Source organism: Pseudonaja textilis, chromosome 4 (assembly GCF_049901715.1).
Source record: "Pseudonaja textilis isolate UNSWEBS1 chromosome 4, rPseTex1.2, whole genome shotgun sequence".
In the NCBI taxonomy this organism is placed as follows: Eukaryota; Metazoa; Chordata; class Lepidosauria; order Squamata; family Elapidae; genus Pseudonaja; species Pseudonaja textilis.
Window position 1 is genome coordinate 19,304,430 of NC_141993.1, and position 10,901 is coordinate 19,315,330.

The window sequence follows — 10,901 nt, forward strand, 5'->3', positions numbered from 1 at the left end:
CATTACTAGAGGCCTTTTACAGGCCGCAGCCTTAACTGACTATTAGGCAGCCTGGGATTCCCTCGTCTCAGCCTCCTGCAGAAATAGGGTCTGTTGGCCCTGCAGCCTTTTTTTTTCCCCAGCAGGCGAAGTAGCAGCTCTGCCCCCCACCCCTTCCCGGTCCGTCCGGCAGGGGTAGCTGCCTGGCATTCACCTTTCTGGCTGATTGGTCTCTGGGCTAGGCCCTGGTTCGTACCAAACCTCTATTTTAAACAGAAAAATTTTTTTGACTAAAAGGGGGGCGTGGAACGTGCGTTGGGATTCCCGGCCTCCCGTAGGCCGCATCCAGACCTGGTTTCAGCTTACATTATTCCCTTCTGCCTGCGGCCTCAGGGTCATTGGTTCTTTTTCAGAGGCCTACCAGTAGGCCGCATTGTTTTCCTGACTCCTGGGCAGATCCTGGGACTGCTCAAATACCTTGCAATCCTGCCTAAGTCTCCCCCAACTAAGGAGTTAGTTGCTTGCCATGTCCCTTCCCGGTTCGCCCGGCAGGGACAGCTTGGCGTTTATTCTGGCTGATTGGCCCCGGGCTAGGCCCTACTTCCCAACACGTTACAGAACAATTCTGTGGCCTTGACAAAAAAGGGGGTGCAACACGAGCACTGGGAGTTCCAGCCTCTGCTTTGGCTGTACCCAGACCCGTTAACCGCCTCGCATTAACCAAAAAATTTTTTTCCTTTTTTTCTCTCCTCTCCAGATGGCAGACGACAATACCTCTCGTGGCACTTCTCTGAAGGCCAAGGCCAAATCCCACCACCTGCGCAAACAGGCACAGGAACCATCCAAAGCTTCCCAAAGGGATGCCCTCAGGCGACACAGGGCCCTCGAAAGGGAAATTGACAGACGCTCTCAGGAGTCAAGCTCTGTGCCCCGGGACCCTTCCGTTCCATCAACCTCCACCCATCCTCCTCTCCCCTCCCCTCCTGCTTCTGCTTCTCCCCCACAGCCTGGACAGGCCCCTGAGGTCACCTTGCCCACCACTGCTGTAGAACTGCGCCCGGAGGAGTCTCTCCCCATGGCGGAAATACCCGAAAACCTAATGCAGGCTATGGAGCTGGCCATCCGGCAAAGGGTAGCACAACAGATGCAGCAGCTGGCCGGCCTGGCTCCTCGGCCCAGCCCCGAGGCCCTAGGATCAGCGGCCTCGCATGGTCAAGCAACTCCCCAAGAGGACTTAACCTTACCTTTGGAGTTGGAGGGAATGGAGGCCCAAGAACCCGGGACCCTTCCCTCTTTGGGGACGAGCAGGACCTTGACATGAGGTCCCTCATAGGCAGTGAACTCTTTTCGGGAACAGGTCCCCTAGAAGGGGACATGTCGGAGGACGAGGGCCTCCTCCAGGTCAGCCGCGTTTCTAGGGCTCTTTAAACCACACCTATTTAGGTCCCTCCTGTTCAAAGCCAGGACCACCTCGGGCCTGAACCCCCTCCCCACCCAACCCGGCGGCGGCAGGGGTTCCTCCCGACTCTCTCTTCTCTCAGCCCGTGGCGGAAACTGAGGTGATCCCTGTCCCGCCCATATTCTCAGACATGGTTTCTAGGCAGCTGGCCTCCTCGGGCCCCCTCCCCCAACGCCCAGGACAAGCGGTTTTTTAACCTGGAACCGCAGTTCTCCACCTTGCTCGATCCTCCCCGTGGACGAGCCCGTGGTAGGCCTGGTTTCCCGCTCTACTCCCAGCGACTCACTCGATGCTCTCCAGCCCGAGGACAAGCGAGCTGAACTGGCCCTGTGCCGCGCTCACCTCTCTGACGCTTGGGCAGTCAGGGCTTCCACTGCCGCGTCGTTTTTCACCAGGTCTTCCATCAAGTGGCTCCAGCAGCTCAAGCAGCATGTCCCCACAGCCAATCTCAGGGCGCACCAGGACATTGCCAAGATCCTGGCCGCGGCCGAGTTTCGGCAGACGCCACCTTCCAGGCGGCAAAGTTCTCCACCAGGGCCATTTCGTCCCAGGTTACCGCCCGCCGTCTACTCTGGCTCCGCCACTGGCAAGCGGACGTTAAAAACAAGACTAAGCTAGCAACAGCCCCCATCTCTGGGGGAAGTTATTTGGACCGGTTCTCGACCCATTCCTGGCCGAGACCCGGAACAAGCGCAAGTACCTCCCTTCCCTCTCTAGGAGGTCCGACTTCAGAGGCTCCCCCCCCTCTCCTCGCCAGGGTTCTTCTCATTCCTCCTCCTTTGCCAGATACTACCGATCCTCTCCCTATAGATCTCCCTACCGAGCGGAGCCGGATGGGTCCGGAGGTAATCCTTCCAGGAAGCCCTCCCGGTGATCCGGGAGAGGTTCGTTCCGTCGTTCTCGATAATGCAGTCGCCCTCAGGCGCTTGTCCTTTTAAAAAAAAAAAAAAAAAAAAGAGGAAGGAGTGCGAGAAGGCCTACCTCTACTCCGATCTTTAACCCCTGCTTGCAACAGGCTCCTACCCCAGGAGCACTCTTGTCCTCCTCACCCTGCCCTGGGCGCCTGGTCGGCAACACATCTACCCCCATTCAATGCTAGCCGGGGTCCCTTCTTGCGCTCCCGGGCCTCACACAGATCTCTGCACCTCCCCTCCTTCTCTCTGTCCCAGAGTTCTCCCAGGGGAATTCCCACACGGGTCGGTCTTCCCAGTTTCTTGAATCCCGGTCCCAGTGCACACCTGTTGGCCTCTTTGGCGGGACTGCCTCCCGGATAGCTCCGCCTCCTCTCTAGGCCACTTGTTGAGACATCCCAATATCCAGGGTTTTCTCCTGTTGGGCATGCCTTCCAGCGGGTCATCAGGGTTCCAGGAGAGATTCTATACCAGACGGGGCCCCACCCGCAGGACTAGCCAAGCTTTGGTATGTCCCAACCTGGACACTCGAGACAGCTCTATGGAAAAGGGCGTTGGTTCTTACCTGATACGCTTCTTTTCGTAGAGCTGTTGAGAGTGTCCAGCCCCACCCGTAGGCCGTCTGGTGGGAAACCTGGCTGTTTGACCGAGCAATCTAATATATTTTTTTCCTGAGTGTGATGAGAACAGGACCTTCCTTCTCGTCTGTGCAAAAACCTGGGGAGCGCCCGAGGACCACGTGACGGTGAGGGGGCGTTCCTCAATTTCAAGCTCAGCCTGGAAGAGCCGAGACTGGAGCTCCTCCCAACCTGGACACTCTCAACAGCTCTACGAAAAGAAGCGTATCAGGTAAGAACCAACGCCCCTTCTAGAAATTCAGACATCTTAAAGTTGTCATGATTGAGAAACACTGTCCTAGATCCTAGTAACTAGCAATATTATATACTAAGCAGAATTTGTATTTTATCTTTTAGTTTTTAATAAAACAATTTCTTTGCTAACTTTAGAAGTCAATTTCAGAACTTAAGACTTTGTTGTTATTATTTGTATGATTGTGTTTATTCTTAATTTGCACTACATAGTTTTTTAATATATGTGCAGCACCAAAGGACGAAACAGATCTTGCTAATTTTGTTTGCATTTTATGAGCTTAGCTATTTTTGACACCTCTGGGCACCCATAAAGCTTATAACCCAACCTGCTATTTAGACAGAAAGGCATGCGAGCATCCAGAAAAGTGCTTTCTTGGCTTGCTGCTATGGCCTTCCATCAACATTGTTGGAAGGCATATTTTGCAATATTCTAGCCCTTAAAATGCTTCTGTTCTGGTGGTCAAGGGAAGCTGACCATTACATAGTACCATTTCATAGCTCGTGGTGCAGTGAAATTATTAAAAGAAAAAAAACAGGGCTGAACAATCTGCTTGCAACACTTTAAAAATCAATCTTCTCTCCTGGAACCAAAAACAATGACAGGGGACAGCTACATGATACCAGTCAAAGATAAAACTATACAAAATAATTGGGTGTTTTAGCAGCCAACTGATACAAGTCTCTTTAATTCTATACAACTTTTATGATAAGAGATGTTTTGTTCTCCTTTATGCTACTGTCTAACAAATTCACACCTACAACTGTTGCAGAATCCCCATGGTCACATGATCAAAATTAAACGCTTGGCAATGTATTTATGACACTTGCAATGACCCAGGGTCATGTGAATACCTGTCATGCTTAGCAAGAGAAATGTTGAATTCAACTGCGATCATAAATCAAGGACTTATGTGGCAAAAAGTTGCCCAGAGGTGCCATGAAAATTTTACCTCAAATTAAGCTCTTCTAACTAGATCTTATCTGTCATTGCTGGAGAAGTTCCCACAGTTTTCAAAAGAAAAAAAAAAGTCTTCCACCTGGATAAAAAATGGAAGGGAAGGGAAGATGGAAGGGACTTTGGAGGTCTTCTAGTCCAGCCCCCTGCTCAAGCAGGAGAATACTATTTCAGAAAGGTTATGAAGCATCTCTCCTCTGGAAGATCCTGTCTAAAGCAAGGTGTATATTCCCTTTCTAGAAAGCAGCTGCAAACCTTGTGAATGCCAGATGGCATTATAAACATAACCACTGAAAACTATGGCTAGTGTTGACAAACCCTTTAACTGAAGCACCATAAAACCAATTCCGTCTCACAGAAAAGAGGGAGTTAGTGACCATATGCAACACAAATTCTTATTACCTCCTATGGAAGGAAGTGTTGTTAAATTCTGGGTGTAAGTGAAGAACAAATCCCCTCAGATTGTTAAAAAGAAAAGGAAGAATTGGCAAGCCCCATGCAGTTTTCACTATCTTAACTATGCAAACAAGGATGTTATGAGCTTTAACTATAGCAAAAAATGGAGGTCTACCCCATGTTGTGGGATGTTGTGAGGTAAGAATGTTTTTCTACAGTTGTACGGTTCGTACACAGAAATAGTTATGAGAAATGCACATTAATCTTCCATTGGGATTAAAATTGGTGGTAGAAATAACAACCTCCGATATGTAGATGATACAGCATTGTTCACGGAAAGCAAGGAGGCTCTGGAGTGACTAAACCTGAAAGCCAAAGATGAAAGTGAAAAATTTGGACTGCACTTTAACATCAAGAAAACAAAGATAGTGACCATTGCTGAGAATACACAGGTATTCTTATGGCTATGAAAGTTGAACTCTGAAAAGGTCAGATAGGACATAGGCGGATAACTTTGAACTGTGGTGCTGGAAGTAATTACTACACATCCCATGGACTGCAAAAGTAACAAAGAAGCTCTAGACCAAATGTCGCCAAAACTACCACTTGAAGCCAAGATAGCCAAACCGGCTGTCATACTTTGGTCGTGTCATGATAGCAAGACCTGAAAGGTCAATCACGCTGGGAATGATCAGCGGAAAAAGGAGAAGGGTACCCTAGTACCTGCTGGCTGGACACTACAAAGAATGACACCGGGATGACTATGGCAGATCTGAAGGAGGCAGTGAGAGACCAAGAGGCACAGAGAGTGCTGAGCCATAAAATGGTCGACGGTCAAATACGGTCAAACAAATGGCTGCTGCTGCTGCTGCTGATGATGATGATTTCTGTATTACATCAACACAAAATCTGGAACACATTTACTTACATCTATTTCCCATCTAGAACGCGCCATAAAATCCATTGTCAAAGTCTACAGCCAAGTTCTCTGATGCAACTCTTCTGCACTAAGTCAAGGCTCAACTGAAGTTTACTAAATAACTGATAGCAGGCTGAAGTCACTCAAAACACTGGGCAAGCCAAATCAAAGCACATTATGGCTTAACAAAAGCTGTACGCATGACACCAGTGGGAGTATTTGCATGACATGCTCAGTTACATCTGGTGTTAGATTATTTAACTTAACTTAGTTAACTTCAGTTAGATATTTATGTATTCATAATATTTAATCTGGCTGTCCAACTTAAATAGTTTGGCTTTGGGCAATGTACGAGAAAAAACATCCACAACAAATGCAACACAGAGAGAACAAAACACAACTAAAGACAATAAAACCCAACTAAAACAGTAAAATTGCAACCAGACTAAAATATATTGTAACTCAGTCAGGTGGGTCTCCACTCAACCTGATCCAAAGGCCTGGGGAAAGAACCATAACTATCTGTGCCATTATGTTCTGGACCACCTGAAGCTTCTGGATGGTCTTCAAGGGCAATCCCATGTAGAATGCATTCCAAAACAGGTAATCCTTGGTTAACTATAGTAATTTGGACCAGAATTACCCAAGCTACTGCCTTCTCCCAGTGGTTTCTACCTGTCCAGTTCAGTCCTGTAGGCTGGGCATCCTAAGGGTTTCATCAGGTAAGGAATGTTGGCTAGCAGCAGTTTGAGAGGCCTGTGCTAAGTCATGCCCAACTCTTCATGACCCCATGGGCCATAGCACTTCAGGCCCTCCTGTCCTCCACTGAGTCTCCCCAAACTCATGCCCACTGTGTCAATAACACTGTCTAATCCTGGGTGCCTATACAAATTGAATTAATAAATAAATTTCCATCACTCAGTGATGTGGTCATATGGGGCAATGTCATGTCATTACATTGTTTAGTGATGGCAATCCTGACTGTCCCAGTTGCCATTGTTATTCAAATCCCACCTACTCATTAGGTGAAGAGCCCTCTTAATTCAAGCTATCCCTGGCTTGGTCCCTCCTACCACAGCCCCAAGCCTCAATAAGGTAAGGATCACCTGTCTTCTCTTCAGCTCCCATTCCCACCAGTTATCTCCCCCATCGCTACTTTTGGGGAAGCCCTGAACTCCACTGGATGTGCCACCCTGCTGGCTCTGTCACCCATAGCTGATCGATCAGTCAATCGATCGATCAATTAGAATAGAGCTCGAAGGGACCTTGGAGGTCTTCTATTCCAACCCACTGCTCAAGGAGGAAACCCTATATCATTTCAGATAAGCGGCTGTCCAGTCTTTTCTTTAAAACCTAGAAAAATTAAAAAAAAATCCAAAACTTAAAAAAAAAACCTGAAAAGTTAAAAAACTGAAAAAAGAAAACTTTTATTAAAAAATGTTTCCTTGTTCCTTTCACAAATTGCACACTGAATCGAACATGGTCCTGCAACTCTACTCAAGAGTCCAGGATGAAGTTTCCTCAGTTCCAGGACTCATAGAGTCAAGCCTGTTTTTCCTCATCCAGACCTTCACAGCCTCCAGGCACTGAGGGGTCTCTGACAACTTCATATGAACAGCCAGGAACAGAAATATATAGCTGAGTATCATCACCATATGAATGATGCCGTATCCTGTCCCAACAGATCACCTTTCCCAGCGATTTCATGTATACACTGAAAAGGCGAGGGGAGAGCTCTGAGATACTCTGCAAAGCAGGGGAGTAGGACAATGTCCAGCCAGGCAACTTCAAACAACAGAGCAAACCTGTTTGCAACAAGGTGTAATACATTAGTTGTTATATAAATAATATCCACAATAGATATTGGCCTATCAAAAAACAGGCTTCCTTTTTCCACAGCATAAATACAGGAGGAAAAGAAAAAGCTAACCGCATTTTATATTTAAAGTTCATATTTGAAAGCAAAGTCCTGGTCAGAATTCTTGGGCTGTCATTTTAAATTAATGTCACTATAAAACTTACTAACTGAAGCTGTACTTGTTTCTGATGTTCACTTCCAATCCTGAGTGCTGCTAAAGAGATCTGATAAGTTATTGTGGGGATAACTTTGTAAGCCACTTTTTTAAAATGAAAAATATAAATATGGAATATGGAATTTACACTCTTGAATATTTACCATACAGTTTAGAGCTCACAGTACAGTAGTATATTATTAAGAAGTTTTCTTTCTCTACTGTAATAGAGGTTTAGTCAATTTTGAAGTTAATTGTATCATCATTCAGCTATAAGGTCACAGCACAAATTCACATTAAACCAAAATTAAATAAACTGTAACAGCACTCCATGTTTTGCAGGCAGATTTATTCAATGAATTGTATTTTAAACATATCATGCTCTAATGTTGATGTGTCAATCACATTCTGTCATCTTGTCAGAATCTATATTAGTTTTAATGATGTGATGTATGATTCAGCTGGAAAATCTCAGTAACAACCATACAATATCCTTTCATCCCTCTTTGTCGTATTACTGAAACTCTAAAATAGACCAAGATTTTTGGGGGAAAATTGATCCTTAATTGAAAGTTCTAAGAATGTTGTAATTAAAAACTATGAGGGGGGAAAGAGGAACCAGATTCACTTAATGACTGTGTGATTCATTTAATGACAGTGACAAAAAAGACTATAAATTAGGTCACAACTCATTGTACAACCTCATTGCTTAAAGACATAGGTTCCAGTCTCAATTATGATTGCAAGTCAAGGACTACCTGAGGTGGAGCATCCCATAGAAACAGCTAATTGGCTTGTGCAAGATATCTGTAGAGATTATGGAAAGATTGCTGAAAATCCCCTTAAGGGTTTCTAGGCAAATATAGGCCATTAGAGAGCAAGAAAATTTTGTCTTCTGGGTAAAGATATATCTGAAGTTTGAGAAGTACAACATTATGAAAAGGCCTAACTTTCAAATCTTTAGTATGACTGGCAAAAAGTTGCAGTAGATTTTTAAAAAAGGTTTTTAGAGCCAATTAGCTGTTTTTATGGGATTCTTAAAGTTAGAAAAAAGTGTGGCTGAGGTATGCCGCACATTTTTTGTCATCTCAGTTAACATCCTATCAATGGATCCAACAAGATATAAATGGGTAACTAAGCCTTTCTTCTGAATCTTCTTAGCTATACAATTTGGGATGAGCACTCTTTAAATGGTGTGAGAGTAGGAATGGATTTCCAGAGGAAAAACTGCAGACTACCGGGACCAGGAGCACTACTCAGGTGATCCTGGGGATACAGATAAAACCTCCAAGTGTTTCAACTACCCTCTAAAACAGGGGTGTCCAACCTTGGCAACTTTAAGACTTGTGGACTTCAACTCCCAGAATTCCTCAGCCAGCAAAGCTTGAAGTCCACAAGTCTTAAAGTTGCCAAAGTTGGACACCCCTGCTCTAAAAGGATGCAAATGACCAGCTGTCTGCAAGGAATATAAATCTTTCCATTCCCCACTATGCTGTCAGAGCTGAAGAAGCTTCTTGGATGAGAAGCGAAACATCTTCAAAAGAAAAATCAAGAAAGTCCAGTTGTCTTTTGAAAAAAGCACCTTTGGGTTCTTCTTCTGAGCTAGACATAGCAGATAGATTATGAACATATGTTTAACTTTTATTTTTTTATTTGGTGTCTTCAAGTCAGGGCCGACTCCTACAATTGCAGTTTCTTGGCAAGACTTAACTTTACACAGTGTCAAGCATTTATTTCTCCAACATTCAGGATGCATGTGGCTTACAAATATACACCAATGTTTATAACCCCACATTGTCTGTCTATTTCCCAATGCTAATTCTACTATATTCATATTGGACGTGCTAGAGAAACATTCTGCACAAGAGAAAATATACACCACACACTGGAGTCCTGGGAAAGAAAGCAAAGGGGGATCTTGCGCTGGATGTAACGGGAACAGCTTGCCCTGGGAAGTTGTGGGAGCATCATCACTTGAGACTTTCAAGAAAAGATTGGCCATTTGTCAGAAATGGTGTAGGGTCCCTCTCTTGGGCAGAGGGTTGGACTAGATGACCTACAAGGTCCCTCCCAACTCTGATTATCTGTTATCTGTTAAAGGCAAATTTGGGGGTGGGGGGGGGAACTTACAGATATGTATGGGACAGAAGAGTTACAAAGGAAGGGCTTGAAAACAACATCATGTATGCAGAAAGCAGGAATAGGACGGAAGGTAAAGAAACCGGCTTTGTACCACAAAAAAAGAGAATATATTATGGATTAGCGCCATATCTATTCCCATAAAGTGGGAATAGATTGAAAAGGCTGCTTTCCGCGCCCTGGAGCTAGGGCAAGAAGAGATCCTCGCCCCGCTGGTCCTTCTTCTCCTCTAGCTGTTTGGCTTTCTATGACTTCCAACCGGGCTGGGAACTCGGCCCGGCTCCCCTTTGCCTCCATCCGCCCACTGCCCGAAAGACGTAAACACTCCCGTCATTGGGAATTCCCCTCCCCCTCCAGTCTTACCTGTCGGGTCTCCCACGGGGAGGGGGGGCAGACGCACCTCCCGCCTGAGGGCTCCGGAGAGAGAGCGAGACCAACGCCGGGCCGCGGGGGAGACAGCCAGGAAACGTTCCGCCCAACCGGGCAAAGCGAAATGCCGGAGCCCAGCCCTTGACTCCGCCCACTCTGGGCTCGTCCCACCTCCTCCTCCTCCTCCACCACCACCTGTCATCCAACGCAGCGTGCCTACGTCACGGGAGCGCTTTCCTCGCCTCCTGGAAGGGTTTCCCTTTTGCCTCAGAGTTCGCGGGTGGGGGGTGAGGCGGTGGGCGTGGCTTCTTGTGCAACGTTATGAAGGTCGCCTGAAGACTTTCATGAACGGTCTGGAGAATTGCCGTTAAGAACTAGAGTCAGGCTTCCTAAAGCGGTATAGAATCCTAAGGATTTAATTCTGGACGTTACAAAGCCGAGAGCCCAGTTTGGAAAGAAGTTTGACATGAGAAGACATAAAAAGCCAGCAAGCCGTGTACTTGAGGAGTCTCCGGGTTATTTCAATAAACCTCACGTGCAAGAGCTTGTCTGAATGTACAATCCTGCATGAAATGTAAAGTTCTATGGCAGCAAACCTCGATGACGTCATCACACGAATGCTGCTGTTAACATACTGGCGTGAATTCTCGCCTTGGCAGGGGCAATCTGTCAAGCTGCATGCTTCTGCAGATGTCAATCATAGCAATAGCACTTAGACTTATATATCGCTTTACAGTGGTTTACAGAGTCAGCGTATTGGCCCCAACAATCTCTGTCCTCATTCTACCCATCTCGAAAGGATGGAAGGCTGAGTCAACCTTGAGTCTGGTGAGATTTGAACTGCCAAATTGCAGAGAGACAGCAATCAGCAGAAGTAGCTTGCAGTAATG

General features: G+C 46.2%; 1 protein-coding gene across 1 annotated transcript in view; it reads right to left on the reverse strand.

The window, feature by feature from the left end:
* Positions 1-10,163, reverse strand: part of MICU1 (mitochondrial calcium uptake 1) — a 159,764-nt gene extending 149,601 nt beyond the window's left edge. Inside the window, exon 1 of the mRNA XM_026713477.2 lies at positions 10,006-10,163. The gene's annotated coding sequence lies outside the window, so the exon portion shown is untranslated. The remainder of the gene's footprint in view (positions 1-10,005) is intronic.
* Positions 10,164-10,901: the final 738 nt, after the last annotated feature.